At 37.6% G+C, this 24,677-nt stretch overlaps 1 protein-coding gene across 3 annotated transcripts in view; it reads right to left on the bottom strand.

Moving 5' to 3' along the window:
• The window catches only part of LOC100647898, a 413,467-nt gene that overhangs the window by 188,050 nt on the left and 200,740 nt on the right, over window positions 1–24,677 (bottom strand). For all 3 annotated transcript variants that reach the window (XM_048406733.1, XM_048406735.1, XM_048406734.1), the window contains one exon: window positions 12,993–13,060. The gene's annotated coding sequence lies outside the window, so the exon portion shown is untranslated. The remainder of the gene's footprint in view (window positions 1–12,992; window positions 13,061–24,677) is intronic.

Below are 24,677 nucleotides of genomic sequence, written 5' to 3'. Positions count from 1 at the left end.
GAACTATGAATTTACATGAATACTTTTCTCATTTTATATATCTTTCTGCATGGTAGCAGATTTATACACAAAAAACCGGAACTATTTTTGCATAACTGTTGTCACGATGATTCCTGTTTAATTTACAGGATATACAATATTGTTCAACTTTATCAAACATGTTCTGTATCACGATCCATGCCAGGTCAAAGCAATAGATTATATTAAATTTCGATTATATTATTTTAAATTCCGATTTAACAGCATATGATTTTCCGCAAAATACATTTCACCTCCTTAAATAATTTTTGATGATACGCCTGACCACTGTTATCGAAAGATTTCTATTATTAAAAAATACATATTAAATTTGGCACAATATTGTTTGGAAATATATATTTCATTAAGGAATATCGAATATTTTTCAAAAAAACAATTTTCCATCCCCGAAACCTGTCACTCACCGCGACAGTAACAATTTTCCCAATATCAACAGCGTTGTGTAACAGTTGCGCAGCCCTGATTGTCATTATATAATGGAAATCACGGAATGATTGCAAGTGGAACAACGAGACGGGTCTGCTGACTATCCGAACCAACGACCATACATGTAAATTACATTAAATATCGATTAAGCCCTTGCGTTCATGTATCGATAGGTGGTAAGAACCATTCTTCCACAACGTTTGACATCTCGCAACATAGATTTTCGATATTCAATACAATTGCTGTGATCATATCGTATTTGTGATATAAAATACGTGTATTCACAGAACGATCAATATAAATTTGGAGATGTAGAAATATACAGAATACGTACAATGTACAAGAATATATAAAATATCAAGGTTAGATTATGTACTTGTTATAATATTTAACGAGTGAAAGACATTTTTGCCTGGGTTCTCCTTCTTTAATTATAATCATAAAGTTTTGTGTATTGCTGATACTGATTAATATTCATTACAAAACTTAAACAAGCGCCATTCATTTACTAGAGCTATATCAGTTCATCGGTATACATAGAGCAACAAAATAGATGATCGAAGCTTGAAACAACATCCGCCATTCAGGTCAAGAGTACGTTAACTCATAAGCAGCATAACACGGTCAAAGTGTAACAAGCGAGACATATCGGGTTGGTATAATTTCCAAAGTTGCTCATTGTCAGTTTAATTGAGTACTATATGCCATCATCCCCTGTCTCTTTAACATTTCATCCTGCGACCACCACAACAAGGACGCGATTCACGTTGTTGTGTCCCAGTTTTTTCGAGCGAGCCGAGACGAGTCGCGTTTCGATTCAATTGCGCGTGCAGAGACATCGACGACGCGTCGAGACAACGAGAGTTACGCCACACGGCTATCGAGCCGTGTACTCGATAAAGCGAATGGAAGCACGATCGAGCGATTCGCGGTCGACAGGCGGAAACGATAAGATCGAAATCAAAAAAAAAAATTTTTGTTCCAACGAGGTACTCCGTATCGAGAAATAAATACGGATCAAATCCATGACGATTACGGGAATAAAATCGAAACTTAAAATAATTTTTTTTTTCCTACTAACGACATCCTCCGGCGTTGAGAAATATGGATCGAATTTACGATGAAAAATTCAACAAAATATTTTTTGTCGAGAAGCGAGTTTCTCCGCGTTGAGAATCTACATCGAATAAAAGAAAAGTATATTTATTTTTCCAGCACAAATTTTTCCAAGCATCACGGAATTGTAAAAATTGTTTTTCACCCAGAAGTAAATAATGGTCGGATAACGTCGAATCTAAAAAAGAGAATTTTTTTCTAGTAACTCCCACTTATGTACAGAGTGAGTTAAAGAACGTGAGATGTACGGCAGAACCTGATTCAGTACACTAAAATAAGATGAAAAATTTATATTGACATATGCCCTATTATGACTTTGTTTTCGAATAAAAAATTATTTTGTGTTGCAATAGTTGCTTATCTGCCTTTAGAGAAATTGTTCGTAGTGCCTAGGTCCACTTTCAATAGAAGCGTGAATGCATCATAGGTCGTCAAACTTGTTCGACCATCTCATACGAATTTGTCGGCAGCTTTGGTTGTCTCGTTGACGATGAGTTTCAATACTGTCAACTGACGTTTCATAGATAAGAGATTTTAAATGCCGCATAACTAATCGAATGGGATCAGAAAGTAAGATCAACATGATTTATCCATTTACCAAGAAATCGTTGGTCAAGATAATGTCTAGCATTACGAAATGATCTGTAACTCAGAAACAAGGTCATATATCGAACACATTTTTATACGAATGTTCCCTTTTATTTTATTGTGCTGAATCTGCCGTATTTCCCATATCAAATCCATAACGATGTCCGGATAAAATCGAATTAAAAAAAAAGTTTCATCTATCAATAAGGACTTACGTGTCGAGAAGTAATCGTGAATCAAATCCACGACGATGGCTGGAAGCACGTATCGCGATAATTTCGTTCGAGTATCGTCATAAAAGCAGCTCGGTCGTATAATAAATATCGCTTTCCGATTCTGAATTCCGTGCTCGCGAATCCATTGCGTAAACGAGGGTGCGTCGCGTCGAGTCGTTTCCAACGTGGAGTCTCATTCGCCAGACGACAAGGAATCTCGTGTAAGTACACCCGGTTTGCTAGGTAATCCCCGTCGCGTAGAATCAAACCGTGGCGGTCATGTTGGAAATGTTCGACGTTCGAGACGCTCTTTACTTCTTCCGTGTATGTTGGTGAATCGACAAACCGACTGAGGTAAAAGAGAACTCGTAAAAATCCGCACCCGCTAGATTCGTGAAGAATTTCACGCCTTGTGCGATAGGTATGCCGCGGGAGAACTTCGGAGACGTGTTTGAAGAACGTTTTATACGAGAAATATCGAGCTCATTGTACGGCGAACTGTGCTTGTTATTCAATTGCAAGGATGTTAAAATATACTGATTTAATCTCTAATTTCTTGGTTTAATTTCTGACAAGATAATGCTTCATACAACTAGTATTAATTATGTTTCTATCGTTTATGTATATATTTCACATTGAATCCTCTTGTTGTTGTTTGATTATATTTGAAGCTTATTTCACGGTATTTTATAAATACAATAAATTATGAATGTGTATACTTTTCCTTAAAAATTGAATTTCAGCACGTAAATCATATTGTAGAAAAATAAAACAAACTACTTCAAATCTTCTTTAAGATAAAATTGCGTACCATAAAGTATCAGCCAATTTATAATCGAATCAAAACCATTTGACCATTCTCCGTTATTCATTAGTAATATTACATACAACACGGCTCTAGAAATTCGAAAAATGTCGAAATGGACGCACGAAGCACCGGTGGGAAACGCATGCGAATTTAAAATTCTCGAAATAGTAGCAAATTTGCGATACGTTCGAAACGGAAGCTTTCTAAGCGGATGACCTACATACTGGTTGCCCTGAAGTATTTCAGCCGGATCGATGAGTTAAACGCAGCGAAAGGGATCGAGCGTGCGGTGTGCACGCGTGCAACACGCGTATCCACACGGGATATAAAAGGGAATCCCTCGGCCCGCGACACCGATACTGTTTGCCCGACCGTGATTGCCGAACTGTGGATCGCGGCAATAAAAGCGCCCCATTGTAGTGGTCGCCCGGCTAGGCCACCGGTTTTTATTCGTAATGGAGACGTTGTTGCCCCGGAGAAATAGCGGCGCGAGCCCGTGAAATTTTTACAATTCCGTGCTCGCATTTTCGCCACGTTGCGCTCTGGCAAAAATCCCCTCGCATCTCTATCTTTCTTTCCGCTGCATTCCCTCCGTAATTGTAAATTATACGCGACGTATTTTTCCGGGAGAAACCGGGTCGAACGCGACACGGCCACGTGAGGCGGAAGAACGTGGCTGGCCGCTTTAATGACGGGCATATTTTTAATTAATTCCTGTCGGTGCGAAACGCTAGGGAACGCGGCACTGCTACTACTACCACTTGTCTTTGAGGACATGCATTATGCTTTTTACGACAGATGATCTTGCATTAGGTGACATTGTATCAGCAAATTGAGTATGTATGACGATCGGATGGGTACCAACCTTTTAGCGCGATGACGATTAAGTTGTTTTTAAACGATGTTGTAGAAATGCTTTTCAGATGCTTCGTGCTTGTTTGGGGTTATATGAAAGTTTCTGGATTGTTTGTAAGCGATGTAGCAGAAATGTGTTAGATTTCTAGGAATTTTGCAAGAATTTAAAAAATGAAATTTAATATTATGCTGGTACTCTGTAAAACGTCGATATTAATCGTTTTCGTCTGTAAGGAGATAAGATCAGTCAATCGACAAGTTGGCTGTTAGCAAACATACTAAACTGATAAATTCATGGTGCGACACGCTATACTGAATAGCTTAAAACTATGTTTAAAGAAAAAGTATATATTTACTATCACAAATTTTCAAGTTGTTACAAAAAGTATAGTACAAGAAGTCAAACCGCAAAAGTTTAGAGAATGACGAATAAATTACTAAATAAATCCAAGTACTTGACGGCACATTCTCGAAAGAAAAGAATATCGCAAATTACTGCTATGTAAATGACACGACAATCACATGTAATTCGATTTATCCAATAACACTGTTATACCTTTACCCTTTCTGTTTTCCACACCTAATCTTGTTTCACCATAAAAGTCTGATAACCATTCGACAAGATGGTTTGTGTGAGGTCGAGATCTAATGACGTGTCATTAACATATTATATAGGGTAGTACGATATATGTCGGTTGACTACGCTCGCAGTTTACGAGCCACTCGCGTCGGCACAAATTCTAAAACAGTTACTGAAAATTTGCATGTCCGTGCAGGGATCTCTAGTGTGAAACGGATGTAAGAGAACTATTATTCAAATCCAACCTATTTTCCCCGGCACGAACGACCGCGGTGAATTAGACGCGAGACCGTCAATCGTTCGTGGAAAAGACGGTCGTTTTAAGGCCGATTATTCATGTCCCTTGTTTCGTCCACCGAAAACCATCGCGTTTAAGTGCATCGTTAAACGCGTGAATCACGTTCGGAAACACACGTCAAAATGTAAAACGGTAAACGTGATTCGTACGTCGATAGGTGGGCTGAAAATTCAAGGGGGGAAAAAGATCCAAATTTATTTTAAGCGAACGGAACGGAATAATTCGTATAAAAATTCATTAAATCTAAAGAATCACAGGTATTGCAGTTAAATAGTTATTTAAGACGATAATTGAAAACATTTTTGTAATGTAGACATTTATTCGTATACATTATCCGTTATTCTATAGAATAAATATATATATAATAGCGAACACACGTGCCTGTATTTTTGTGTGGAAAATCGACCGACCCTTTGCAAATTGGTCTTTTTTAGAAGTGTGTCAGTCCTCGCTTAATGAATACTGCGCATTTTAACGGCCTGTTATATAGACGGTTCGTGTAATGCTGTTACATTTGCTTTAACTTATGATACGCGTGCTCTGACTATGCAGTTTATTGCCAAAAAAATGTGTTTTACTCGAGGGCAATCGAGAGCAGTTGGCTAGTCGGTATTAAAAGCGAACCTTTCTGGACGACAAAGCTCCTAATTCGCCCACTACTGTTCGCTCTGGGGGTACATGCGTGGTTTTCGTTTAATTATGTACAGGGTCGACGATATTCAAATTTTTCTACCGTACGGACTTTCACATCGTCGAGGTAAAAACTTCTTCTCCAACGATTTTTCACGTGTGGTTCACACGACTTTTATGCCTTTGAATTTTGCTGTAAAAGGTAACAGCCTTCTCTCAGTAAACGAGATCGTTCTATATGTTCGTTTTTCGAATAATTGCTAACATTGTATGCGGCTATACAAAATATTTCGTGAATACGAGACATAATGAAATTGGTATCTTTGATCTGTTAAATCAATATATTTTTAGAAAATGCCCCACTAACACCGTCCTTGATATCAAACGTAGTAGTATTTTTCCTCGAATCAAGGACTTCTTACAACACTCTTGCAGACTAAATTTGCATGTTATATGTAAACTACATTATGTATCGGTGTTTTCAAAATACATAAATATTCTTAGAAATCTCTATTGATAATCTCGCTTCCCAAAGTACATGCGCAAGTTAATTTCCTTACCATGTCGGAGATCCGTACGTGATGCCAGTATTAAACTACTTTATATCCAACCATAAACTTTTATTTGTCAACTTCATTCACCAACTATTCTATCCACTCTAACACGATTAGAATAATCCGAATATCACACCACTAACCTAAAACCCATCGACCCGCATACAGCTCATCCAATCTCCCTTCTCGGTTCCCCCGTTATAATACCACAAACCGCAAATAAAATCACACAAGTAGTCGAAAAATCTGGTTTCCATCTGGCTTTCCGAAACTTTCATGCACGTCCTGATATTCCCGACAAAATTCTAAATGGGTCAAAAAGTGGTACGCAATCGACCGATTGCCCTTTCGGAAGAACGAAGTTCGCGACGGTGAGGGTTGATCGTACGAAAGGACTAGGGGTGCAGGAAAAAGTAGGATGGGATACGTATACGAGGGTAAGAATCAAAGCGAATTAACTGTAGTGCTGGTATCCGCTTCACGATTGACACTTTACCCGTAAATCGTCGGTCCCCTTCCAATAACAAGGATCCCAGCAAGGGAGTCTCGTTTTATCCCGAAACTCCCTAGGCTTCAAAGGGAAATCCCTGCGACTAACTCGCATGTGTATCACCACGCTTGCGGTAACCCACGAAAATATTCGAAATTGTCAGTAACGTTGTAGTGAAGCATGACTGTCACGATTAATTATATTGGTCAAATTTTAAATTAATCTGAAGATGTACACCTTTGTATAGAAGTTACAACAAGTTTACAAAAAGTTACGAAGTTTAAAAAAAAGGTATGCAGCATGATTAGCCATTTTAAATATGTAATAGATATCAAATACGATAGGTTCCATTGAATATTGAGATTTATTAATGCTAATAGATAATCGAATATTTAAATATCTTGTAGCTTCTACGAGTATTTTTCGAGATTGTTTTTAAGTTTAACCAATATAATCGCGACAGTTGCGTCTCATTACGATGCTAATGAAATTTTCAAATGTTGTATATAATATATTCGGACAAGATTCTTACAAGTATGTGATTACTTTTTTGAGCCATTGTACTTTCAACTAAATTGCACAATCGGCGGAACTCGTTTTCGCTCATTTCTAATTACGATCCGTCGAAGAGGAAGCAATTATCGTTAACAGGTTCGGACGTTGCGACGATGTCGATGTCGCTTTTTATCTCGTACCGGCTTGTTTTATTTTACGGGGAGAGTATCGGCCAATAAAAGGTCGTGACTGTCGTCGATATCGGTCGCGTTTCCGCCGGGAAGCGATAGCTGCGCTGCGAACATGTCCCCATGAACCGGAAGGAAGGGAATCCGCTGATACGTGAAAGCGCAGATGGATAAACCGCGGTGCACGGATCCATCGTGTAAATCACGATCCATTAGGGCGCCTATCGGGTTCCACGCGCCATGCCACGCCACGCCGCGTCGCGTCGCCATGTTCTCGCGCTCTCGTTGCTTCCTAAATTAAAGATCTGCTCTATACCATGTGGTTCTGTCTCCGTATTCAGTGAATATGGAAATTTCGAGACACGAACTTTGATTTATTCCCAAATATTGTTTGGAACGTTTCGAAAGTTTTCGCCGTGTTGAATGGGACACGCGTAAATTGATTTTCTGGCGGTTCTATTATTTTCAGTGTTGAAGTATAGATGTAGCGTGTGTGAATGATTGGCTTATTTTATGGACAAATATTGGAGCGAAAATAGAAATACATAAAAGACAAAAAATAAAAACACGTTAAGAGCTGTTGTGTGTCGGTAAATTGAATTTAGTATATACTCGTCTTTGTTGAGCTCCATCGCAAGTAGGTAGAAAGTAGACGTAGGATTTAGCAAAATGAACTAAGATGCGGATTTGGGATTGTATAAATGCATCTGTACTTACTGTATTTTCAATATCAATTCTGTTCTACACTTTCGAATTATTTTTACATAAACAACATCTTAAGGATCGCATAATCGCAATTACAACTCATTATACAGTCCACAAGTCGAAAATCTCTGTTGGGAGGACCGAAACTGTCCATAGGAAATGTCAGTTGTTCGGTTTAATTCAACTATTGGAATCGTAAGCCGCAAGATCGGTCGCATTTGTATCACAGAGCACGCATAGCTGCATGTACGTTATGAAACGATTTCCTTCCCGTGGAATTTTCCTTGGAGTATCTGTTGAACATACGTTTCCAACGAATTCTCTCGACTGTCGGGTGCTAGACGCGCCGTCTCGCAAATTTGAGGTGACACGCGCGGTACGTAACATAACTGAGCGAATATCCGTGCCACATGAAATGCCCGTGTCAGCGTACACGCGAAAATACCGAATATATTTAATATATATATACTATACAATATTATTACAGTGGTATTTTGGTAATCGGGCGGACAGTGGTATGAACGCATCGATACTCGTGATTCGAGCTATGAAATATTCTCATAGAATTGGGCCAGCGATGCACAATCCATGATAAAATAACATTTAATTGTAATCAACTGTGATTAGTCAGTATATCTGTTGGAAAATTATCTTTTGTACTGTAATTCTTCTACATTTACCGTTAGAGTTAATATTGGTAACAATTAGAATAATAGATTAGTAATTGTAAATTATTGTTATAGGTTCTCATTGATTTTTATTCTTCACCGTGCACATTTATGTGCACATGTATGTGTAATAAGATCATCGTATATATAAGATCTAAAAATCAGTCCTTAGGATTTTTCAGGCACTTCCGATAGTCGGTCAAAAAAATGTTTGGCGTATAGGTGGATCAACTCTCGAACTACTGCAAATTGCAATATCAAGAATTTAAAAAGAAGTTTGATTTAAAAAGTTTCAATGTCACATTGTTTTTAAACTGAACAATACATTTTTTTATATGTCATTCGATGCATTGTTTGTAATTATCTACAAAAAAAAGTATGAAGGTACTTGGATCGAGAAATAGTTTAAACGATCCTTTAACTTTAATATTGTAAAACTTATCGTATGAAAGACAAGAAAGAACAGTGTAATAATTCTTTGTTTTTATATTTTATTTGTCTTTCGTATTTTTAGATCACCCTATATAGTGGAATATACTTATGACGTTGGGAAATGATTGGATAAAATTGAGAGTAGTGCTTGTGTAATTCGTATTTGATCTAACATTTATATTCACAACTCATACGATAACGTTGCGAGAATAGTATTAAAATATATAAATTAGTGATAATTTAATGATCAAAAGCAATACTTGTCATCTATTTATAAAATCAACTCATATATTATGAATTTAAATTGTGTATTTAAAGAGTCACAACCTGAAAATTACTATGCTTATCACTGTGCCATTAAACTTTATCACGCTGCTACCTACTACTACAAAGCAATTTACTTATAATACTTATTAGCAGTCGTTCCTTTCATTTCGACAAAAAATTATAATCGATCGTAATTTCCATTTCATAAATAAAATAAATCTCAACTGCAGGGGTTAACGACTGGTCGAATGAAAGGAAATTATTTACTCGAGCATTAAGCAATAGTTTTATACAAGTGTATAACTACTATGTAACTACTATGTATAGCAATAGTGCTATACATAGTAAATATTTCATAGTTCACGTCGAAAAATCTCAATAAACACCACAATAAGTTCAAATGGAAACCTGAAAATATGCTAAATTGTAGATCTGTTCTAAATTATGAATAAAGATAATTCACATCATTTATAAAAACGACAGAAAACTTAATACACTATTTAAATCATAAAATTTGTTTGCGCTATTAAATCCATAAATTCTACGAATTACTTCATTATCAACCTACAGGAAAACGCGCAAATTTCTATTATAGGAAATCTTTTCACGAAATTTCTTCCTCAATGAAATTATACGGGAAATTAGGCATTCATTGAAAACCTGGCTCTTTCCAGCTCGTTGATTCACCTCGTTAAATGATAAACGTTCATTATTTTGGAGTTAGCAATTCAACAAACGAGCTTATCCGCGTTTCTCGCCAAAGCCGATTAAAAAGTAAACGAGAGCGTGAAGTAAATTAAAAAAAAAAAAAAAAAAGAATTCAGTATCGATCGCAATGAACAAGCGACACAATGAACCGCGATGAAAATGTCACGGAACGGGCACCAAAAACGCGTATCGACTTTCTCGTTGAAACAGAACGACGAAGGACACCGAACGAGAAAGTATCGCGAATGTCCCGCGTCGTGAGAGATCGCGTAATGAAAACACGACGCGCGCCGTTTAGCCGGTGTAGCTTTATAAATCTCATTCATATTTATGCGGTTTTACTGTGATTATTTCGTAAACGCCTCGTGAAATTTCCATCGACGCCAGAAAAAAAACACGCCTCTATCTCTAGTCGTTCAATATTTCATCAACTCTTTAACCCGTTAAATGTTTCGTACATCTAATCACTTAAGACATGAGAAATATGTTTTAATAATATAATAATAATAATGGTAATATTAATAATATTATAGATATCAAATACTAAAAATCCTTATTATTTTACGTGGTCCGAAAAAATAAATCTAGGTAGGAAAAACTAAGCAATGTAGCTCTTATTAATTCAGTAAAAAGAAAAATGAAAACTGTAAATCTTATATATTAGCAAATTAATCTTTTCAATTTATTTTATAAATTAGTCGATAAATGTTGCGCTTTTTTCCTTTTGAAACGTTACTAAAAGGTAGTAAAAGTGCATTGGCCATTAAATAAAATACTACTTAAATTAATCATAAAAAATTGTTATACTGAAGTTGTAATTTTCTCGAGTACTGTATATTCTTCTGACACAGTGCACGCTCTCTGTGTATTCTATGCGAGAAATACACGCCAGTGTTGCATGTTTAAGGTTCGATAAAGTGGGAGTGAAAAATGGAAATGTGATAAAATTGAAATAAAAATTTTATATTATCATCTTACGATATTGGAATACATATAGTCGAATATAAGAAACACGCGTCACGTTTTGGACACATATTATACGTTGAAATATGACTTTTTTAACGTTTTAGGATATTTTTCATCTGTCACGGTTTCCAGGCAGTTTAATAATTCACTTTGACGCACAAGAATTTAAAAACTGACGCGATAAAATGTGAAATAGTTCCAACGTAAGATATAATTGTTGAGATAATTTGATGAGAAAAAGCCTATTGGGAATTGTTGAATTACATTAGCCGATAGGAACTGCTATTAAATTTCATGTAGTGGATAGAATAATCGTTTCGATGATCGCAACAACGATCAATTTGTTAATAGGAAAACTGACGAGTAGCTCTTATTTCGAAAATTTTAAACACTTATCTGATTCAAGAAAATAATGACCGAGGAACTATCGTGCCATGTTTTCTGTATTTATCTGTCGATATTCTTTGCAGAAAAGATACTCAATGAAAGAGAAAATGTATTGAAATAAATTTTTAAAATAAAGTTGTGTAAATAAATTATCTATAAATTTATAATAGAGCCCCATTCCTCGTTATTTCCGATATCGTCTTACCTACCTAACCCAAACGCATACATATAAATCTTTTTCCTGTTTTAAAAATCTTCAGAACTTAATGTGAGTCTACTTGAACAATACTACTACTTCACATCCTAAACCTTTTTTAATTGCATTCTCTATTCCCCGTTAATAAGCCTCACTACTTGTAAGGTTACAATTTTTCTAAAGGGCTATGAATTTTAATTTCCAACGCGTAAAAATTTCAGTTGAATTCCTTAACTTGGATTAAAAGGCTTCGTTGTACATAAAAAAAGTATAACTTTCCTAAAGGGTTACAAAGTTTTAATTTTCAACGTTTGAAAACGAGTCTGTTAACTATATGAACACGGTTGAGTTCAACGACGCAAAAGGGAAATTTATGCATAAAAGTGGATATAAACACGACCGCGAATGATGCGTTTCTAACAGCGTGATGGTTGCTGCGAAATGAAACGGCAACCCGGAGACGAATTTGTTACGGTGGGACGGATTAATGAGGCGATTATTGGAAGCGACGAATTTCGGTCCCAGTGTAGGCCGGTGATCACACGTCACGGCCAACTATTTTATCGCCGGTGAACCGACGATCGGTGACCGGTGAAACGCCATAATAGTTTCATTAAAACGTTCCACGTCGATGAGAGTGTGGCTTATTATCGGTCTTTACGAGCGCAGAAAAATAGCTTCGAACACGTAGATGATCACTCGACGCACTAAGTATTATGGTCAAGCATGATGAAGTTCGTTATTTCAAGGTTAGAAGCCAATGACGGATATAAAATTGGATTCTTTGAGTTAGTTATTAGAAAGTAGAATAATTTGTTATTAATAGAGAAGAATATTTTTAAACACAAGTGATACAAATACAGATTAGAAATACAATTGATCGAAATGGTATCCTTTAGTTAGCTTCTGAGGCACAGATGAAATCAATGCCAGTGAATGAGATTTTGAAAATACGAATTTGAAAGTTTGAATATTTGAGTATTTAAAAATTTGGAAAAAGTTTAAAAAGTCGAAGGTATGAATATTTAAAAATTTGGATATTTGAATATTTGAAAATTTTTTAATTTTAGGACGCGAAGAATATTACAATTTTCCGACGTGCGTAAGATGTCACTTTTTTATAGAAAAACGAATGTCTTGAAAATGTTAATTTGCCATAATACATTATGGCAAAGACGTGTAGATGTAGAAAAATTAAGTGTGTATAAGGGCAGATGTGTAGAAAAATTAAGATTATTGTATGTCAAAGTATGATTATATTTCAATTCTAAACATAATTATCTTTAAATTTCACATAATTATATTTAAACAAGAAAAATTGTGACTTATCCTAAAGTTCTACTAAAACACCTTGCAATCACTTTTAAAATACAGTACTTACCATTTTCTTCGAGCAGACGCACAAAATTGCCCTCCACTTTCTCCGCCTTTCTTATTTCTCACCTATACCTGAAAAAAACACATTACGATTTAATAAAATCCCAACAGAAGAACACAGACATCAACAAATGGAGCATTCATAATCCCTTTTATAGCTTTCTAACTAAGGAATTAACCGGTATCGTGGCAGATCTCTTAGACGACAAGTTCTATCTCATTTTTCACCGTTGATCTAAACTTTTACGCTTTTGAAGAGGTTTCTCGATTACCACTTCACCGAAACTGAGAAGCTACTGCGAAGGTGATGCGTCGCAGGGATGTCGATTCGATCGCGGCAAGAAAGGGTTACGAAAATAGGTAGGCCTCTGGCGAAAGAGGTAGAAAGAATCTGCCTCGTCCCCGGAGCTATGATAAGATGCGAAATGGACGCCTGTCTTTCTTCGGAGACTGCGAGAACCACGCGAGCGATGCTACGATAAGCCGATCAAAGAAGGAGTTGTGGGAAGGTTGATAGTGTATAGTTCCGCGTACGTGAAGGCCGCGATATGGATTTTCACTCGAGACGGAAGAAAAGCATTCTCGTGGCCATAACAATACCGTCGTTCAATTGCTCTCGTTTTTCGACGAACCACTTTCGATGTCACGAGGAAGACGAAAGAATGCTAACGCTAAAGAGACGAGGCTACGCGGCGCATAGATCGGACAGAAAGAAGCAGACGTGGGTGGTTGGTGGATGGCATGAGTCAAAGGAAGAGGAATATAAGGTGAGCATGCTTTATCTTGGCTGACGTAGGCCAAGAAACGTCGAGTTCAAGCTGTATCGTTATCTTAGCAGCGATAACGATAGAATGGCCATTGCGAGGGTAGCAGCGCTGGGTGCTGCAGCAACGCGCACGCTTGGTTCCATGTACAGTGGCCCGGTTCGATCCATCATTCACTCGTTCGAGTGCGCATCCCGACGTACAACCTCATGCAACCGCGTATGCACACGCTTCAATGAAAAGAAGTTGAATCAAGTATAACGTTCAGAACCGAATGAACGAAGGAAACTATATCTGCTGGTAAGGACTCTACTAAGGACAACTACGTTGACGATAAAGTTAGGTGAAGCATCGCGTTGGTGTGCATCGTTGTTGCCGATGTTTTAGACGCGAACAGCCGGGTTACTTTACTGACCACCGGCCGTGAGCGCGATGTTTCTCCAGATGAGTCGGATATAGTGGAAGAGCGGCTAGATTTCCCTCAAGCCACTGGCAGGCCGCCTCGTTTATCAAGCGCGTGATGAAGCTGTTGGGTTAGGCGAGGGCCTCGACGAGAGAGAGCCACGGCATAAGCAAACCGCCCGGCTTATCTCAAATCGCAACGTCTTGTTAGACTTCCCTCTCTGTTCCCCCGTTTCCGCTGCTTTCCAACCCCCGTTCACCGAGAGAACCCCGGGTTTGCGTCACCAACCCTCTCGCCACCTTCGCCTTCCGTCTTCGCCCTCTTTTGCCTTCACCGCGCGCGTCCTTTCGTTCCTTGAATTTCTCGCGGCGTGTTCAAAGGAGAACCCAAGAATATTTTTCGAGCCGAAGGTCTCTCCTGCCGTGGCATCCACCACCGTACTCTATTTCTTCTTTTTCTCTTCCGCCATGCCAGCTCGCTCGCCGAGACCGTGTCCCGTGCCACCGACAGCGGAAAGAGAAAATAGAACGTGAGTATTCGATAACGAGGCGGCCGGCCCAGTTTCCACTCCTTCCACGGAGGAAAAGCTGTCTGTGTCTACGTAGGCAGAGACGAATTTTTCCGCCGCATTTTCTTGACCTGGTTTCACCGTATAAAGCGGAAGGGATCAGACACGACAAGTTTTCACCGGTTCTGTCGGTATGCTCTGCGCAAAGTCCGGCTATTTCGTTTCCTCTTTCCTTTTCTTATTCCTTTTGCTAACTTTTTTCCCTTCTTCTTTCTTTCTTCTTTTTATTCGCCGACTTCGTTCTATTCGTACTTTCCTTCCTCTTCCTTCGTTAGGTATTTCGCGCGCGTTCGTCGCTGCACATTTGCAACCTTGTTACAGTGGAAAGTCCTGGATCTCTGTATTTGTACTTGTGTGAAGTATTCTTGGAATACAATTATGGTAGCTAATTGTGAGATATTCTAACTCGTGTATGAAACTTTTATGAGCTTCGTGTACGTTACGAAATGTAATTAACTGTGACAAGGATGTAATAAAGAACCATGTGACTTGTTGACGTTGCTAAGGGTTAATCCAATGAGGCGTTATACCAGACTTCGGATGACATTATGAAGAGGGTCAGATAACAGTCGTAATTAGAAAAAGTCAACAATAATATCGTTGATAAATGACCAAGAAGATTATTCATAAAGTCTGACAGGAAAGAAAGATCAGTTCTCAAACATTCATCCGTATTCGAAGGTATAAATAGAGATATCTCATTGAAATAATGAATGGAAATATTTTAAATTCGTGACATTTATATTCTTACCTTATATAACAAACGTCGTATGTTAAATGTTAGTTTTGCTATCTCGACTACCCGGTTAAACCAAAAAGAAAGAAAATATTTTCGCAAGTGATCAACAATTTACCAAAGCCGAGGAACTGGTCGTAGAACGACCTAGTTTGCACGATTTAATATGCGAAACATAAGTTACGAACTCGCGAGGATAATACTAAATTTCCCCTAAAATGTTTGCACATCATCATCTCTTTGACGTGCAACGTATATAGGCTCACGCGATATCATTTCGTTCCTCCAACGCAGCCAGCTCGCGCTGAGAATTATTAAAAACTAGCCACTTTAACATTCATCGCGATAACTGCGTGTATGCGTCAGCTTTCGCGCATCGTTCCGAGCCGCTTATCGATTTCACTGGATTTTCCTATGCGAACAGTCACACACAAGAAAATGCTACAACGATCGAACGCACTCTGTTGTGTAATTGGCTTTGCTGAATGTTAGAGATTTATATTCCGAATTGCATGCGCTCGATGAAGCTTGTTGACGCATCAAAACGTATGGTGCAAGTACGATTCTACTGTTGTTTTTGACGTTTGATCGCCAAAGTTTGACTTTTAAAACACTAACACAAAAATGATATTACTATTTTTACGTGACTGTTCTTTTAATCGAAAGGAAAAATTAAAGACGCTTAGATTTATTTATGAATCGGAATTCATTTCGATTAACGTAATTTCGACTATGCTTTCGTTCGATAATTAGGGGTTGCTTTTATCTGTTCTTACATTATCAGTGTTTCGCCTCTGCTCTTTCCGTTTTTTCTGACGAGATGGAAAATTTACAAAAATAATGGTAAAAGTTTAGAGCTAAATTTTCGATAATTTATGGCGATACAAACTTCTCAAAATTAAACATAATACCAAATATTATGGACGATAAGGTGTTATATCGACGATAAGGTTTTCTAAATAGGAATCTAGTAACTGCTGTTTCCAACAAAAGTGATAATAAAGTAAGTTCTGAACTTTTCAAAAAGATATATTTATCTTATTTCAACAGATTTAGGAAGTGATCTATATAAAGGATAAGTGATTCTTGAAATTATGAACAGAATAGATATAAAAGTCTGCAAGCAATTGATATATCGCAAAGGGGCGACAATGGCAGACGCTATTTGAGACGACTTGAAGTCGTGAACCAGGATTTCTAGCATTGTGTGTATCTAAGATTTATACAGGGGAGCATCAAACATTGAGAAAATTCAATTTTGACAATTTTCATTGAAATTTTCAGTATTTTACCAACGTTTGGCACCCGAGATATTTCCAGAGGGAAGAACAGAGGTTACAATCCTGTATTAATTTTTAAGCAAAGAACATTTTGAGTTCAACGGATTCTACTCTTAGAAAAATACTGGCCCTGAATTTAGAAACTGCACGAAGTTTGTCGCTTGAAATCACTTCACTTGCGAATTTGACGATTTGTACACTATAACATTCGAAATATTTGCTTTTCATCAATTTTATGGAAGTTTTGTGTTTGTCAATTTACGGGAAAGTTTGTACTATACACAAGGATTTGCTTGTAGTTACATATGTATAGAAGCCACTCATTTTAATTCTACCGTAGCTTTCCAAACTCTATCGACGTATTTATGGTCCTTTATCTAAGTGAGAAGCATGTGAAGTGATATTAATAAATCATCACGCCTTCTTAAAATAAAAATAGTTATATTCAACATAGAGTAAAACTATGTTGTGTATGATTACTTGATACGAGTTCTTGGCAAGAATAGACTGTACTATTATAATTACTACTATAATAATAGATTGTATTACTATCTCACCTTTAAAGTATAATAATTTTCATAGTAAACGAAATGTTGATCTCAAATCAATTACGTTCAGAAATTTAAAACACACAAGAACCTCTACCTTAATAATTAAAAAAATAAAAACAAAAAATATCCTCTAGATTTATCTTTCAAGCAGCTCACAGAAATTCGAAGAAATAACACTTGCCTAATTGCACATTGCAAAACCGAAAAACCCAAGGAACACTAAAACTCACTCGTTAACGAGATATACCATTCCACTCTACAAGTAGAACGCACTATCCTAAACCGCGACTTTATGTAGTTACCCTCGTCGCGGAATTCCTTAATTGGGAATTCCATTGGTTCGACAACGGAATTGGACAATTAAATGCCGCGAGGACGTTTTGGTTTCCTGGACGGTCGAGTGCACGATAATAAGCATTTGCGACTCGATGATCTAGCCGATTTAATTTCACGAAGCACCTCCCGCTGGAACGCTGGCTACTACCAGAACACGTTAGAGTTTTTAAAAGAAGAAAGTAAAAAAGAAAGAAAAACTTAAAAAGAATGCAGTAGAAGGCTCCTCTTCGAGAACACTTCGTGCCGTTTTCTCTGTTATGCTAGTACGACCGAGTTTTATTCGCTCTTTTTTACTCCGACGCGCTTTCATATTCGCACGTGCTCCTTATTTTCCACGCGTTATACGACCGTGTTCATGACTTTCTTCGCCCTTTTCTTGTCCGCGCGCACGCTTTAACGGAATGAATTAGGCGGAAGGAACAACGTAACGGCTTGGCCTCTCTTTTCTCGCGAGCACAAAGAAACACTGCCATTTCGCGGTGTACCGATCCTCGGTTTTCGAAGGATCGAGAGAAAAGGTGGAAGCATTTCGAATTCCCCGAAGGATAACGCCGGGCATACCGTTGCCAGAACCCCTTTTCGAGACGCGAACGAGAAAATTCTTGCCGGTCCTTTTAGAACTTCCAAAATTGCTTCCAGCTCGACGCTCCGGGAACGAGAATACGCCTCGGGATACCTTTCGCGTACGGTAATTTAAACGGGGATAAATGAAATGTAATGCACTCTTTCTACGACGCTTCTGCGGGAACAAATAGAATTTACATAACCCTCCTGCGGATACTTGTGTACCAGAAGTAACAAATTGAATTATACCTTTTTGGGTCTCTTCTTTTTGCCTCTTTTCAGTATTTTAAGAAAATGTGCATTTCTTGCTTTGTACGGTTCCACGATTGCCGAGTACGTTTTGAATCCCACGTAATATTCTGTTGTAATCAAGATTGTTATTCTCGTTACGGAATATATCTTCATGTAGCTTTCTATGATTTAAGCTTCGAAGAGTTTAGTATAATTAAAAACTTCAGAGGAAAGAAGTCTGTTTCCCGTGCTATTGCAAAATTATATAACGTAGAATTAATTCGTTTCGTTACTGTCGTCCTTACTTGATACAAGTTCTACGATAAAATATGACATATAGACCTCTGTTAATAATTTTCATCACAAATTTTATTTCGCTGTTCTGTATTCAATTTACTTTTTTATCTATCGGATCATCTCGAGGAAAATGTAGTGTTTAAAGTATTACAATTTCCATGAAACTAAAAGCAATTTTTAGACTTTATATTCATGAAGTATCGAATATTTAACGACTTTAAACATTTTAATAGCGATCCTTCCGAAAGTAATTTCTGTTACTCGATCAATTTCGCAAACCCTACGAGTTATTTATCCAATTCCTTTTCACTCGATTCAAGCCGGTATTCCGTCCAGCGCAATAATAATCCTTTCCACGGCGCGTTAACGTATAAACACCGACTTGTAAGTTTATTAAGGCGAGTTAATTAAGCCAGTTAACGGCAATCTTCGGTGAGAACGGGCGTGATTTTAAACTACCCGCGGTCGATCGATGGAAACGCGACTGTCGACAACGACAGACTCGTGCTTTCGTCGCGGAATTTTCATTCATTGCGGTCAAATCGTGATCATCGCGAACACGAATCTGAAAAAGAAACTAGGCGAAATATATTTACGCTAACATGGCCCTTTTACTATCATTGATCTGTAAAAATGAGGTAAGACAAGATTATTCGAATCAGAAGGATATTTGAGACAAGCAAGATAATTTGCCTTGTAATTTAATTTTGCATTCTAATTAAAAAAAATATATATTAATATACGATCATACTATCGTTACTACTACCGATAAGAGAGATTACTACATCATATTATGAATTACGAAACATAATCGCTGGATTTTTCAGTGAAGGTTTCGTTTTGTTTTCTTTTTCTTTTCGGATGCAAGCGAGAATTCTTCTCGAACGTTATGAAGGTATCACGGAAAAAAAGAGTGAAAGAGAGTGAGAAGCTTCCTAATCTCGAACACCTGCGCCCTTCATAACTTCCTTATCCGATCAGTTCTCGATAATCCAGGAAAATGAAAACACGAACGTCCGACGTCGAGGAAGAGAAGCGGAAGAGAAAAATAAGAAACACTCTTTTCGAGGCGGCGAGCACGGAATTTATGAACTGAAGCTGGCATTGTAAATCTTAAAAGCATTGAACGTTCGTAACATGTTGCATGAAAATTAATCTCACGTCGAGAGCGATCGGCGAAGAAGGAATCGATACATCGTTTCGGTTCTGAGTAAGACTGTTTCGTTTCCCCTGGACTACCTTTCGTTTAACGTATTGCTTCGAAGATACTTGCTATAAATATTACTCAAATAGAGAATAATATTACTACCTGAAGATCAACTAATTATTTCTAAACAATATCAATGACAATCAATCTTTATATCTATAGGAAAAAATGTAAACGCCGATATATACATATATTGGAGCTCACTGATGGAAAGTCAAAGATTGTTCTGTACATACCTATAAGAAATTCTAGTCAGATCATTTCCAAGTTCTCAAAACTCTTCAATAAAAAATCTCGAATAATTTTCCCAAACAATGAAATTCACATCCTCGGAATAAATAACAAGACCGCCAGAAGGAATCTTCTAACACTCACACACCGCAAACATGAAACAACTTATTATTAATAAACACGTCCCGCCCATGTCACTTCAACTTATCTTCAGCTACACTAAGAATTCTTTCACTAGTGCAAAAAAAAGTGAATGGCCATCGGTGAACTACCAGGTACCACACATAGCGCTTAGTGATTTCTCCAAGATGGCGCTTTGCGTTTCAAGTAGCCAGCTCTTTTTGCTTGGTTGAAAGAAAACGGCAAACCAGCGTTCCATGGCAGAAATTTAATTAGCACCAATCCCAGTATCCCGCGGTTCGTTTCGTCTTGCCGGTCCACGGAATATGAAAGAACCGGAGACTATTGTCATTTCGAAGCTGCGTCGCCATCAGGCGAGCTAGAACGAAGAACAAGATAGGAAGGAAAGAAAAGGAGGAAGAGCAACGGCACGAAACCAAGAGGAACTCCGTGCGCCGTTAAAGTAATATAAACGAGAGGATTATCGGCCAAGCTCCCTCCGTTTCTTCTTTCGCGAGCGTTAAATGCACACTTTTTCTATCCTACTCCAGCCACTCATCCCTCTTCCATTCCCTAGCTTATCTGGTCGAGCTTCTCCCTTCCAACTTTTCTAACGTTACTTTCTTCTCCTAACCCCGGCGATCCTCGTTCCTTCGCGTTTCGTCCTGCTCGAGTCCGAGTGCGGTTCGCGAGGTCTCTCTTTTCCTTTCGTGTGCTTGGAGATGTGAAATAGCAAAAATTCCGAGTGAACAAGGATTACTCGATATACGGTGCGATAACAGATACGTGTACTCTTGGTTAGCTACCAAAAAGTTGCAGCGCAACGGTTTCTTGCGCGGTTTATTGTCGACGTTGCGCGATATTTGCACGATGTACTTGCAACGCTTGTGAAAGCATCGCTTTAAATAGATGTTATACGTACATGGAATAATTGTAATATTTAACTAGTCCTTTAGGGATATCAAACGTTTCGTTCCCATGTAACACGCAACGTAAGATAACGATGTTTCATTAACTTTAAATTAGGGTGATCTTCATAATTTTTTGTAATTTTTTACTTAAATATCCAAGAACTTTGCAAGAAAGTTAACATACTTCAACCTCAGAATAGCAGGTAATTAATAATAATCAAGTTGATTATAGTTTAAAATTTTTCTAAATTTGTTCATATCAAATATTACTTCTACATAAATTATACACCCAAGTACGTCGAGTTAGACTCATTATAAACTTGATCAACTGTTCCTAACAAGTCTTCTTGGAAAGCTTTTTGGTCTCTTTTTGCGACGTGGAGCTTTCTTCCTGGCTCTCCCGATTTCCTTACAAATTATCTCGTTAAAGACTTCCGGTTTGTTATGCATCGTATATCTTGTAAAAAATTTATCTCTACTGGTGTATCGTTGCCGATAAGGATGTAGAACGAATCGCAAATAGCATTAAATATGAAATATATGCATGTTTCCAGCCTCATTTATTATATACAGCCAAAAAGAGGATTTTCAACATTCAAATTTTAGTTCAATTTTAAACCGAATTCTTTTTCCATTGTTCTCGTTTTGGAACATAAATGTCCTAATCTCAAGACTCTATATATATACGTCCCTGTTTGAAGAAACGTCGATATGTGAAATCCTCTGACATTTGACGTCTGACTGGATTTACGCTTCGCCTTAAATTTCTTTCAGCCACGTCATGTATAAGCAACCTGCGAGACAATCGTCTGACGACTAAGAAATCCCTATACAAACTTAGAACCCATCCGCTTTCCGTGTATCTCAAACATAACATGCATCGAGGACATTCATATTTTTTCGGCAACGTGATAACTTACTTTGGGATCGTGTCGTTTTTAAATTCATTTGGTTCCCCGTGGACAGCCACGATCGACATCTCTACGTGAAATATCGTTCCAATATCTTTAAAAGCGTTCAGGATCCAGGGACGACCTAAATTTCCATTTGTTTTTCATTATCACGCTCATTCTACGTTGAAAATTCCGGTTCCCGGTAATAACCGAATTATCGCTTTTTCGCCAGCCATTTGCGACCTCGAATGTTAATCGAATTTCGACTCTCGAGCTTCTGTCGCGTGGCCTGAAGAAAATCGATGGGAAATATAGGAAGTTCGATGAAAGGCTGGGAAAACGATCAAACGAATCAAGAAAGAAAGATGAAGGACAGGAGGAGAGGGGAAAGAGAGAGAAAGGGAAGAAGATGAAAAAATAAAAAATCGCGCGCATTAAGCGAAACTTAGGGTAACCTAATTCGATTTGCCAAGAGTTTTTGTTGCTCGTAAAATCGTACGGCCGAGTTTCGTGATCCATTGGCACTTAATTTCCGGCAATCGGTAGCTCGATTCGGTCTTTAACTTCCTGTATTTGTCGAGCTTTCAGCAGCCATTTTCTATCGCTTGAATACGCTGCCGCGAAGCGAAAATAGGATTTGCACTCTAGCTGGACGCGTCACGGCGGAACGCGTCAGTTGATTTTGCGGTCTGATATGTGATCCATCGGTAAGGGACATAGTCACGCTTTTGCTCTCTCTGTTTCTCTTTTCACTATTTCACTCTCGCTATCATGCGTATACGGGATTTATACCTATCCTACTGGATAACAAAACTCTATCTGGGCAACGCATCAAAATTATAAATAATTATAAGTTAAATGATTATCTCATTCGATGTAAAATTGTGAAATTGTTACCAAAATTGTTGATATTTTATAGAGTAACTAACAACATTTAACGCTCCACATAAAATTCAGTAACTTTCAATGTTGCATGTGTAATCCACATTAGAGACTTATAAGGTCTGAATCGAACATATAAATCGAATCTTTTATGCAATTCTTATCAAATGCCAAATATAACCTGTAAAAGGCTTTTATACTATCACACGCAACTTATTTCCAACACAGCGATGCCAATAGAAAACATTTAATTATTCGAAATATAACGTGTAAAAGTTTAATTTTCAAATAACTCCTTTTAATTCCGTTTTATTTGACCGCTATCGCAAACGTTTGTCGCGAGCTACACTACACGCCACTGGCAGTTGAGGGCTTTTGTACGAGATTTTCTCTCAAGCGAAACGTGGAAAACGTCGAATACCGTGCGGCCCTTGGAATTACTCAATTCACGAGAATTACTGGCCGCCGTTGAACGAACTGTTAACGCACTAGTAGCTTTAAACGCGATAAATTGAACCGGCAATGTAGAAGAAAATTCTCACGATCCTTTTCCTCCTCTCTGTTTACGAGGTTCAAGTGTACACATTGTTCGTTCTGTTCGAAAAGGGAAAGCGACACTCGCTTGGCCCGCTGTTAGTCTAAATCTTGAGGAAATGGCACTTGATCCTTACCCTTCTTCGCAATACACGAGCACGAAGGGCCTCCTCTCCGAGTGCATTCGTCGATACTTCCGATAGATATGGATGCAGTGTTTATCCGCCTGATCGGAACCAGTTCTCTCCCTAGCGTACGGTTGTGTACGTAATCCAATTGAAAATAGCGATACATTTTCTGGAGCAGACAAACGGAAAAACGAGGAAAGGGACTCGAACCGATGCAAATGTAAATGGTAATCGACGATTAAAGGGTCGTACAACATCCTGAAAGATTCCAAGATGTATCCCTATATTCCTTTTTTTTATTAATTTTTATATCGAATTAATTGTACTTCATTTTTATGATGCGTCGAAACCTCGTTATAATTTTTGATACAGATACTAGAATTTTATATAAATGTTGAATTTTAATTGGATACTAAATGTACTGCGAGTAATAAAATTGTGCAATATTGAAGCTATTATATTTAATTTGTATGGCACATTATAACATATCTAATGTATATTTTTTGTATAATATAAAATAACTTCTGTTTTATTATGTTACATGTTTTATCTTCACTTCGAATCGAATTGTTTGTACTTTTCGATTATTAATTTCGACCATTGATTTCTGTCGTTGAATTATTTAAACTGCTATATGTATTCATTATTTTTCGTTGTTTCATCACTATCTTTCAATTATTGATTTATTAATTTGTAAATACGGAAAAAGCTGTTGTTACAGAATTCCGATTAATAATAAATAGCTTTAGTAGATTATTGTGTACCGGTACGATATTTTATGGCTGATTTTTAAATGCGCCATAAATTCTTATTCAAAGCGCGGTCTCGATCAACTATGCAGTGAACAAGCAGTGACATGCAAATAGGAAATATTTTCCTTTTACGCGTTTTATTAGTGTGATCGTTTATTCTCTTTTTCATGTCTAGTCTGAGCATTCTGTATCATTTTACTAGTAACGAGCAGCCACGAAGTACGATACAATGGAAATCCTGCATTAATTAATTAATTCAGAAATTTGTAATTAAAAGCAATGAGAAATGATGGAATTGAAG

Source organism: Bombus terrestris, chromosome 6 (genome assembly GCF_910591885.1).
Source record: "Bombus terrestris chromosome 6, iyBomTerr1.2, whole genome shotgun sequence".
Classification (NCBI taxonomy): Eukaryota; Metazoa; Arthropoda; class Insecta; order Hymenoptera; family Apidae; genus Bombus; species Bombus terrestris.
Note: the sequence above shows the minus strand (reverse complement) of the source record. Positions and strands in the feature narration are given on the sequence as shown.